Below are 11,806 nucleotides of genomic sequence, written 5' to 3'. Positions count from 1 at the left end.
CCGACCACAGCACCACCAAATCCTCCCAGGGAGCCTCCACTCACTCCACTTACAGTGATCATTTTGGGGTCTTTACGTACATGTTGGTTTTTTACAGTTTTTAGCGGCACTCTCAGTAATACACTGCTCCTCTCCTAGTCTCTATTCTTGCGCTGCGCGCTGCGTCAACCTCATCAAGCAAATCTGGGATCGGCCCAACATCTCCTATGGCTCTCCATACATTGTTCACAAAATCTGTTGTTTTTACTCAGTCTGAGTTTACACGTGTCCGAACACACTGTTTGTGTATGTGAGCGAGAGAGAGAGGAAAAGAGCAAACGGGACGGCCTGATTAATGCACTGCTCTGAAGAAAGATTTAACTCATTAAGAAAAGTATTGATCATAATGTGATGGTCAGTGTTGACATTGTGGCGTCATTTCAAACAAATCAACATCTAAACGGTAGCTGGTCAAAGACGTCAGCTGAGAGTGAGAGAGACAAAGAGAGAGACAGCAGCTGTGTGTGTGTGTGTGTGTGTGTGTGTGTGTGTGTGTTACTTTTCCCTCAGGTTCTTGGATCATAAGTAAGCCACTCAATTCTTTTATATAAACAACTGCTCATAGTGATGGATTTGATCTGAGACAAACGTGATCACTGAAGTTTCCACAGTAGAATTGAGTCAGGAGGAGGCGGAGAGAGATTTGACAGAGCCGACCCACAGTTCCCTGTTCTCTCTCTATTCTTTTCTTCCGACGATGATTCATTGAAAGAAAAAAGCTGTATGTGATCTGACTATCTTTTAATTTATCATCTAGGGCAGCGGGGCCCAATCTTGATCGTCCAAATATATTGACATACAGAACGTAATGCATGGCACATGGAACCCCATTGATCACAGTTCAAGCCGTTTTTTACCATATGGCCCATGTTGGTATCGTGATGACGATCAATTTTCGATGTATCGTGCAGCCCTTGTCACAAGCTGGTCACAATATATCCATCCATCATCTCAGCTGATTATCCTGTGAGGGTCACCGAGGCTGGAGCCAATTCCTGCTGCTTGTGAGTTTATTGCACAACCTGAGACAGACCCCTGTTCCCACCTACAGGCAATTAGGAGTCTCCTATTAACTAAGCTGCCTGTTAGCAGGAGTACTCACACAGGCACAGAGAGAACTATGTGCCGTAATATCAGTCCCCGATGCATGGTAGGTGTAAATACAGTAGTCAGAAGATAGCTTGATGGTTTGATGTATATACTGGCCTCTCAAGGTGCACGCTGGGAAAAAATATGAACAAATGTGCAAAATAATGCTCCGTATATGTATATACTGTATATGCTGTATATGAGTACAATATAAATGATTGAAGAGATAGTTCATAATAACTCAATTTCATCTTTCTATCATTCTCAACATCTTTCAAAAATATTTCATATATTTAATTCAGTTTGCTATCTGGAGAATCAACTGTTAGTTTCAAATGCAGACTTCTCACTCTGCTTAATATTTCTATAAGAAAATATAAATAACTCTTTTCATCAATAGATCAAAAGGTGATACAAGGTTATCAGCATGTAAAATGTTCATATTCAAAGCACAACATAATTATAAAGCTCTTATGACCATGGAGGGAAACTTAACCTATTCAGACCTTAAGCGCTGAATAAAACACAGTCTGAATCCTAAGCATCGTTTGAAAACCTCCACCTAAACCCCATCGAAACAAGTCTCTTACTGACAGAGCTTTGGTCAGTGGATCACTAGGCTGTAGGTCTGGGTTCTTCAATGTCATTTTCATTGTTGTTGTTTTTCAATGAAATGCTGCTTCAGCTGTAATCTGCTTCAATATCGCTAATGCTTAGATCTTCAGTCATCATCTGAAACGCTACTTTGAAAACCTGGAGTATTTCACGCACACGTCTCATCCGGCTCTTAAGGGAGAAGCAAACAAATGTCGCCCCCAGTCTAAAGGGTATATACACCAAAATGCCACATCTGGTCTTAATCGTTTAACAAAGATCCACATTACGACACTGTTTTGCCAAACCGCTCATTAACTATAGATGCCGAGGCAGATATCCTGCACATGGCAGCAAATGGAAACTGAATGTAATATTGTGTGAAGGTACAAACAAACAAAAATAGAAAAACAGGGCTTTTCAATAATGCTAGTTGCTGACCAAAAAGCCAAATTGTATCCAGCAACTTCATCACTGTTCCTCACATAGTGAGCTGCTTTATCTCAACTGCAGAAGGTAACAGGTCTTTATTTGTTTTACATAAAAGGCCTTTATTTATATTTCTCGGTGTTTATTTGGTTATTTTAATACCCGGCCCTGTTTGCCTTCTGCTCTGTACCTGACACACACACACACACACACACACACACACACACACACACAAACGGACACACACACACTCACTCTACGTTGGAGACAGTACCAGGTGAACTGAATATAACTTGAGTTGACAACAACTAGACTTGTTACTGTCAGTGCAATAAAAGCTCAATCATCAAACATTTAGACCAACAATATTTCTATCTGTTCTTTCCTCAGTCTCCTGTTTTACACAACCACAGCACACAGGTCAAACTAATGGTAACGTGTGATGGAGAAGCTAAAACTGAGACAACCACCACTGCCCCTTAACAGTGGTACAAGCAGCAGAGGACAGTGGACAAGATACTGATACCAACTCATGCCTGTGTTCTTCAGTCTTGACACACAGGAAAATGATTTACCTGACATATTAGATTAGTTTCCAGTCACATTACGGCATTGATGGTGACTTCTTTTGTGACCGTCACTGTTGATCCATAATTGGTTTTATAAATACAATACGATGTAATGGAACCTCCAGCTGTAATATAGCTAATCATATTTACAGTCCCCTTGGAAAGGACAATTCATTTGTTTTTGTTGTGCACTGAAGACATCTGATTTTAAGACTTAAACATAAGTCTGAGACAAGAGACCAAGAGATATTGACACATGTGACTGACAGGTGTGTCTTATTGTCCAGGTGTTGCCTTTAATATCGATTGTTTTAACATTAAAGAGCTCTGAGTGTCTTCTCTTGGTTTAGGCTTCAAGACAGTGTTTGTTGTTAAAAGGGTACACCAACATGAAGAGCAGAGAGCTGTCAATGGGAGAAAAGCAGAGCCATTTTTAAAAGCAGAGAAAAGAGGAGAGTCAATCAGGGCCATTGCACAAACATTGGGCAGAGCCAATACAACAATTCCAAATGTCCTGAAAGCAACTAACATCAAAAAGGGTCGGCCAAGGACGACCAAAGAAGTTGGTGACAAACATTGTGAGAGCTGTGAGTAAACCCCCGAAAAGACAGTGATGATGTCACCACTGACTTCATTAGGGTGTGGTGAAGGTTTCACAATCCACACGAATATACACACGCCACATCCCTCATCAGTAGTGATGACCTAAAGGCCTGATGTGAGCCATGAAATCCTAGAAAGGTGTGTGGACTGATGAGACCAAGATGAAGGTGGTGTAAGGTTTGCTTCTACAGTTGGCTCTCTAATCTTTCCTCATGATGTAGTCCACAGAATCATTTTCTGCAGACTTTACAAAGAACTGTATCCTCTCCACAGACACAAACACACTTTTGTGACAACGCCCTAAAAAAAAGCCAATATAAACTTTGTTCAACTTAACACTCAAATCAACCTTTAACCTGTAATCTAATCAGAGAAATATTTTTCGGTTGCCATCTCTTCTTTCTAAAGCAATGTTAGACTTGAAACATTTATTTTGAGTGGGTTATTATCGTCATTTCTCAGACTGAGTGACTTTAACTCACAGAAGATTACTGTGAGGTTGATTATAGGTCTGTCATATTGAATGAACAGTATGTCTTCATTTTTTCCCCAAGACAGTAATCAGAGGACTATTATCAGATGCTGATTCGTGCTGCAGCATTTCATTCTGACACAGATCATTCAAATCAAAGTAAAAAAAAATGTAAATTGCATATCAAAACTCGAAAAAAAGATGAGGGAAAGTAAATGTTTTACTGACTATGAGAAATGTGGTTGTATGCACTGCAGCCGATATATGGGTCATCTTCCTTCAAGGAATCAGAGGAGTTTTAACTTTTGTGTTTTTGTTAAGGACACCGTTGTTTTTGTAACATATGATGGACTGAGGATCTTAGAGGTTGGTTTGGTTTTAGGTTCACTAGATTTGGGTAGGAGTTTTGCTTTTCAAATATTCATAAACACACATTTCCTTAAAACAATAAACACTTCCTTTTATCTAAAATTAAAAACTCCTTTACATGTTTTATTGAGTTCCCTTTTATTTAGTGTCAGTTCCTTTGCTCTGAATAGTTTTAATTATCCACTGTTTTTAGTTGTCATTTAGTTTTTTCAGTCTCCAAATCCTTCAAAATAAATGATTTGTGGTGTTAATCTTAGATCCATAATTAATACTCTCAGAAAAAATCTGGTAACAACAGCAAAAGTGTCATTAGTTGACTACAATGTGTTTAGCTTCCTACCGTTCTTGGAGCCGCACATCACCCACACAGCAGCATCCAGATGACATGAAGAGATCCACAAGTGATGATCTGGACGGCAGACGAAGAAGCAAAACGTCAACAGAGAGAATCATCCTTCAAAAACAAAACCAGTCTGCACACACGTGTGCATTATAGTTACGTTGCAGTACAGATGTCTCCACTCTCTTCACACTGGAATTACATTCACTATAGTAAACACCAATATTCCGTCATTAACTTGATTGAGATAATGTTCTGAATAAGGAAGTGCAACGTATACACTCGAATAAGTTTATAATCGAAATAAGCAATAATTCAATTAAGATGTAATTTAAGTTTTGGCCACAAGATAACCACGCATGGGATCGAGATAACTAACTCATGTCCATGAGTTAAGTGGTGGGAACAAGATGAGTAACCTGTTGTGTGCACCATTTATATTGAGTGTAGCCTTACTAGAGCCAGTGCAGACAGTGTGTGTCTAACTAAAGCCCCTCATGGAGGCTGCATCATGTGATTAAGTGAAATGTTTACACTCTCACCCATGATGCTTCTTCAGTTCAGTTTGCTCAGTGTTGTCAGCAAAGAACAGATTTGAAGCTTTTGATCTCTTTCAGATGCATTAATATTTCAGGGCAACTGAACTTTCTTTATTCTCTTTTCACCAATTTGTTGATTTATACACTACAAATATATGTAACATAATTATATATATATATATATATATATATATATATATACACACATAATTATACAGTATAGTTTATCTCCAAAAGTCTGACATGTGCCACACTAACAATCCAACGACAATTTGAAAAATAACAGCTACAAATGAGGCAAACATGATTAGGCATGGTGGGCGGTCAGGTGCAGCCCATTACCTTAATGCATTTTTCAATTTTAGAAATATAAAAACTTCCCGATGAACAAAGGCAAATGAAATATGACCGTGTTTCACAAAGCCCAAAAAGTTTGTGGGCGTTCTACTGCTGGATCCTCACATGATGATTGTAATAATAGGTTTTAATGAGCATGGCTCCCAGGGCGAGATGATGAGAAACGTAGGACGACTTGACTCATAACTGGGTCAAGGTCTGGAAATATTTAACACCCCAGAAAATACCATAACACCATGTTATGACAGTAGGCAGCCCATGTTAAGCATTTGCATTTGAATTGATATATTTGTTGTTTGTGTGTTGACATCCTGCTGTTTAGCTGTGTGTATGGTATGTCGAGGCCCTCGGGTCCTCTCAACATCTGTAGGGAACATATGAAAGATGTATGTTAACGTACCTCCTCAAGCATTGAATTCACTTTGTCTACATGCGTATTCCCATTCTGAGATAGATGGGCCTGAAGCACATTCAACTTTACTGTGTGCTGAAAACTTAAAAGGACATAGAAAGACAAGATACCTAACAGAAAGACCACAGGTTTGTTTTTCTACAACTCTATTTCTACTGTATATCATTTTTAAATGGATGAAATCAGTTGGCCAGTTTACCCTGAGAGTTATGAACTTATTTTTCTGTTTGGGGGGGAAACAATAATGTCTATTTACAGGTGTCCCATTTCCATTCAGATGAAACAAAACCAAATAAATTCATTGTGAAAACATTGGCCCAAATATGCACTGAAGACCCAACCACACAAATTGACTGTGTAAATGCAATGCACTGTATGTCCTCTCTGTTCAGTCTTGATAGACACATGAGTTGTCTGCACATGCTACAGACCATCTGTAGAATCTCTGATATGTGATCATATAAGAAGATGAATAAAACTGAGTCCCACAGGGATTTCACAGGCTCATGCATGCATCACAAGTAGTGATGGTTCAGTGGCTGATTCTGATATTTAGAGAGCTGGGTGGGCGATGTCTGATATATAATGCAGATATTGTTTGCACCTGATTAAATACGATCATTTATTAAAAATAACCAAACCATTGCTAACCTTACATTAAGATTTTTGCAATTAATAAAAAAACATTGCACATGCAAATGCAGACATGTTTCATTTATGAGCACCGATGCCTCAGTCCATCATTTGTAACAAGTATCAATCTTAATTACCTTGTTTAGTGATAATTGTCAAGATCAATGTGAGAAAAATTCAGAAAAATGTTGCAGACTGCATTTTACATGTAGCCCACCGTTGGCTTTTCACACAGAGCGACTGATACAACCCTGAATGTCGAGGGATGAAGGAAATGAAGGAAGCAACAACTGCCTGTTATGGAAAAGGTCAAATCAGCCATTTGTTTAGTGACTCTACCTTTGTATCTAATAAAACTACCAGGTGAGGTGAAGAACAAAGGAAGTGCTGCGAGTGACGACGAATAATAAAATCAATGAAACAAAACCACTATGGCACAAAACAAAACCTCTTGTCTTCATAATTTAAAAGAAAAAAAAACGCCCAACCTGACCTTTCAAATACGAGTGAAAGTAAAACACATTCGTGCTGCCACCCATTATCTGATGTATACTAGACAAACAAAAGACTTTGTGAAGTGCAAAGAAAATCCCCCAAAAATCCCCCCCAAAGAATCTAACCTATAGCCCAGGTGTTCTTAGCAGCACAACACAAGTGCTGCACATGGGTTAAATTTCTCGAAGTACTAAATGACTAATAATGACAGATGGGCACAGAGGCTTTCTGCTCACAGTAGAACACAACTGTCCCTGAAAAACCAGGCGTTCACACACAAATAATAATGATCGATAAAATAAAACACTGACAGTAGTAGTGGCTCACTATCCACCTAATGTAGATGAATGCTTGTTTACACAGGAGGAGCTCCTTTGTTTTTTAGTTGTACACTTCATGCACATTCAATGGACCAGATAGATTTCTGGTGTATCTGCTCATGTTTCACTCTCACCAGGAGCACATATCCATTACCTGTGGCATGCTCCAAGTCCCCTTCTTTTATTTAATACACATATCTACAGTAATTGCGGCCTCCAACCCCTGATTAAAATATTCGACTAGCTACCAAATACTATCAATATGTTCTTGTCTGTAGCAGCAGATGTTGTGTATTGTTTAGTGCTGGGCTGGGGGTTAAGTAACGATCTGAGCCACTTTTGATATGAAAAATATTAATGTGCAGCTCTTATATGTTTTGAGGACTTAATGAAATTTTGATGGGACCTCTCTGACTAGATAGAAGATGAATTTAACATATTAAAAATAAATGACACTTCAATTGTAAGACTACAGGGTTGAGTTTCTGTGTGGCAACAAGGATTTATTAACATGCATTAATATACCAGCACTTTAAAGCATCCCACGTGCCTACTGAGCTGCTCACCGTGTCAGACTGGCTGAATAGCTACTAATTAGCCTGACATGTTCAAGCCATCAAAACAGCGTCATGTCCACATGAATGCACCTCCACCTTCTGTGTGGGCCTCCCCAGACAGTACAACGAGCACTGATGTGTTTCACTGTGGGTGTAGTTTGATGCAGTGTTTCTCAAGTATCACCACACTAACCCCTCCCTGAGGTGTTCCAGCATCGCTCCCATGTGCTAATTGGCTTAATTATAGGGAGTCTAATGTAGAGTGAGAGGACGCGTCCAATTCCCTGAGCTGCTCCTTCTGTCTGGACCAATAACTGTGTCTGCATTATTAGGAGCTTAATGTACAGCAGACCCACACACATGCAGGTTTTCTCTTCTTGTCTAAAACACATGGACTAAATCTCAAGGGCAGGTACGTTTTGCAAGATCCTTCTTTATTTAGTAAGTCGTATCTAAAAACTCTTAATGACTAGTTTATATAAAATGGCTTCTAACTTGATGTTTTATTGCTTTGATTTATTTGTTGTCTTTTGCATCAACTTGTTTAACTTTCTGAAGCTGTTTTTTTAAATAAATAAGCAAGTTGGAGACCTTTAACTTTGGATACTTGCTAATAATACAGTCTTTTATTTCAGTAGAACACAAGGATTTTTCTTTAAATGATTACTTTTCTTAAATAAATTCTTTGCATTCTTTTACACCACTGACCAACTTTTGGCTGCTTCTTTTTTCTTGCTTTTATGATGTGCAAGATTTTCTCTACATTCTCTTTGATTCTTAATTTCAAGTTCTATATAGGTCAGAGAAATATAGCAGTACTGTGCTTCTTTTATATGTATATATATCACTTTTTTAAGCATTTTAATCATTAAGATATCCCTGAAAAAGGTTTTGTGTTAAGTGTTCAGTGTGTAGAACTTAGTGACATCTAGAGGTGAAGTTGCATGTTGCAGCTGAATACTCTTCATCTCACCCTCCCCTTCCCAACACGAAAGAGAACCTGTGGTGAAGTTCAGTTGTCATGAAAACTCAAAAGGTTTTAGTTTGTCCAGTTTGGACGACAGTAAAAAAACATGGCAGCCTCCACGGGGAGGACCCCGTCCATGTAAATATAAAGTGTTTAAATATAAAGGGCCCATTCTATGGTAAAGAAAACAACAATTCATACAATTTAGATGAAACACACCAGTGAAAACATCACTAGGATTTTTTATATTCAATTTCTGCCAAACAATCCCTTCCACTTAAATCTGAACCTTTAACTCTGGAATATAACAGGTACATCATCTTCATACAACAGTACAAACAGTAATCAGTGCCATGATTTCTGTTTACTACAATAGATGAACAGGTTCAACGTGACGTCAGTGAAAAGCAGTTGAAGCAACAGACAGACTATATTTTACAGCTCATGAATGACTTCATTGTTTATTTTCATTTAATGTCATTAACAGGTGTCAAATATAAATGCTGTTTGTGTATGTGTTTATGATGTTATGCATGAGGTCAATTATTATTTTTACTCCACATGCATGCACGCTTGTGCACACACATCTGAAGGTACACATACACACCTGAGCAGATAAATGGGTGCACATTTGCATTTTTGTGTGTGTGTGTGTGTGTGCGCATCAATGCTAAGAATATGTATGTATGAATAAACAGCCGCGTTGCCGTGATGAGACTTCACACTCCACTGCACCGCTGTGATAAGGTCATTAACTCCCCCTCCCAACCAGTAAACAAGCACCTGTTCCCCTCACACACACTAACACCTCTGATACATGAACCTGTATCCCTCACAGGAGCCAGTGTTCCACACTGACCCAGTGTGAGGTGTCAGGTACAACATCACACCTGAACCATCTAAATCTCAAAAGTGCTGTTTTCACATCTAGAACAGAGAACACTATTTAAAAACTGACTGAGCATGTAATCTCCCCTCTGACACTTACATACATATTTTCATATCAATGTATTACTATCCACTTGCAAAAGTATAATAGGAAAAAATTGTAATTTGTTACATCGAGGATTGACCCGATCTTCTTTTACACAGGTAAATATGTATATATGTAACTACTGAGACACACAGCAATTAGCTACAACGCACTGCAGATTGTAAATAAAGATAATAAATAGGCTCCCCAAAAGTAAGGCAGTATCTCGAGCTCCCCCTGGTGGCTGGCTGCAGTAAAGGTTGGTTCCTATCACTGAAGAATGTGTTTAGTATTCATATTTCCAGTAATTTTGGTCTTATTCATTAGTTGATGCTATACAATTGGGGTGAAAATTCATGATTTACAGCTGAGACTGGCCTTCGATTGGTTGAGCATTCGTATCGGCGGGACTTTGCTACCACAGCTCCGAATGACATCTTCAAGCAAGATGGCATTGTTCATATCCAGGATACAAGTGGAGGAAGTGATGACACGACATCTGTATGTATATACAGTCGATGCAACACACCAGGAACATCTAATAATACAAATGTAGGATTGTCAGATAACTCCATATTGCGCTTTGTTTAATGTGTACTTATTCACAGACCTCAACAGGTATCTTGATATGCACAGTCCTAGCATTACTACAAAAACTCCAATAATATGACCCAGGTTGGATGAAACTGAAGTTGATTTATTTAATAAATCCTCATCCTACTCTCCACTAGGGGTCATGGTTTGGCCAGAATAATAACAACGATGAGGTTCTGGGAGCCCACCACCTTCCTGAACCACCTCCATTCTGCTCTATGATATGATGTGATGACACCACATGGAGACCTTGTGGCACCAGACACAGTATAAAGATCTTAAAGGAGACATATTCAGGTTCATCATTTTAACTCCGGCCATGACTTGCACTAATATTCAGAAAATGCATCACTTCCCTTAAAATGTCCTTTGCTGCAGCTCCTCTTTTCAACCTCTGTCTAAAAAACACTTGGTTTTAGCTTCTGTCTCTTTTAGCTCCCGTCAAATAAAGCCCAGTCTGCTCTGGTTGGCCAGCTGGTCCACTCTGTTGTGATTATCTGCTGTGTAGGAAATGTCGGCCTCTGCTCTCTTTTTACTTTGTTAGGGGGTGCATCACACTAACTGGCATGCATTATGCATTATTTGTAATATGCAACTTTGCACACACACACACTCCTGAAAAAAACAATTAAAAAGCATGTCTCCTTTAACAGTAAAGCAGGATGTTACAAGTTGATGCAAAGTCACAGTTTTAATCTAGTAGATTACAGATTACAGGGTAATGTGGAATGCCCTCAAGGATATGAGGAATTATTGCAATACATTTGTCCCTGAAGTATATAGCAATCCTTTTCAGCTGTACTGGTCAATCAAAATGTTCCAACCCTCACCTTGTGGAAAGTGTGGAGTCTCTTGCACCCCTCAGGACTAAACTCCAGTCTGTCTGTCCTTGATTGTTTCCCTGCTCTTTACCCCAAACCAGCTGCGCTGTGTTGAGCTAAATGAGGGGGACACTAAATCAATAGAGGGCTGAACAAGGTTCTATTGGCTCACATTTAGAAAAAAAATAACTTCCGATAAATCAAATCAGAAACAGATGACTTGGATAAAGATGAAAGCTGACACTTCACATTCATTAAAAAAAGATAAGAAAGCCTGCATGGCCCGCACACACACACACACATACATGCACGCACCCAAAACAGGCAGAGGGCAAGAGGTGACACAGTGAAAGGATTACTTTAGACATTTGGAAATTACCTTTGTAACTTTTATAGTATCCACAGCGTCCCACAGAAATAAAACATTTATGGGATATAGTTACAGTGGTATTGGGGGCACATAAGAAATGTACTCGAGCCAGTGGGAATTGTGAGGTCAGGCCAATCTAATTGGCTTTCTAAAACATAACATTGTCAATGTGCTGCTGGAGTAAACACTTTTGCTGTGTCCCAGTTCAGGGGCAGCCTTCTCACCAAATACATCTTCTACCAAATACACTGTGAGAGCCCTAGG

General features: G+C 39.0%; 1 long non-coding RNA gene across 1 annotated transcript; it reads right to left on the bottom strand.

The window, feature by feature from the left end:
- Positions 1-2,913: 2,913 nt before the first annotated feature.
- On the bottom strand, positions 2,914-11,270 carry LOC138411354 (uncharacterized). The gene is made up of 3 exons (XR_011243992.1): positions 11,182-11,270; positions 4,505-4,573; positions 2,914-3,124 (listed from the first exon to the last, which is right to left on the bottom strand). It is a non-coding gene; the product is annotated as an uncharacterized lncRNA (long non-coding RNA).
- Between the last annotated feature and the right edge of the window lie 536 nt (positions 11,271-11,806).

This window comes from Paralichthys olivaceus, chromosome 9 (genome assembly GCF_024713975.1).
Source record: "Paralichthys olivaceus isolate ysfri-2021 chromosome 9, ASM2471397v2, whole genome shotgun sequence".
NCBI lineage: Eukaryota > Metazoa > Chordata > Actinopteri > Pleuronectiformes > Paralichthyidae > Paralichthys > Paralichthys olivaceus.
This window is presented reverse-complemented; position numbering and strand designations above follow the sequence as displayed.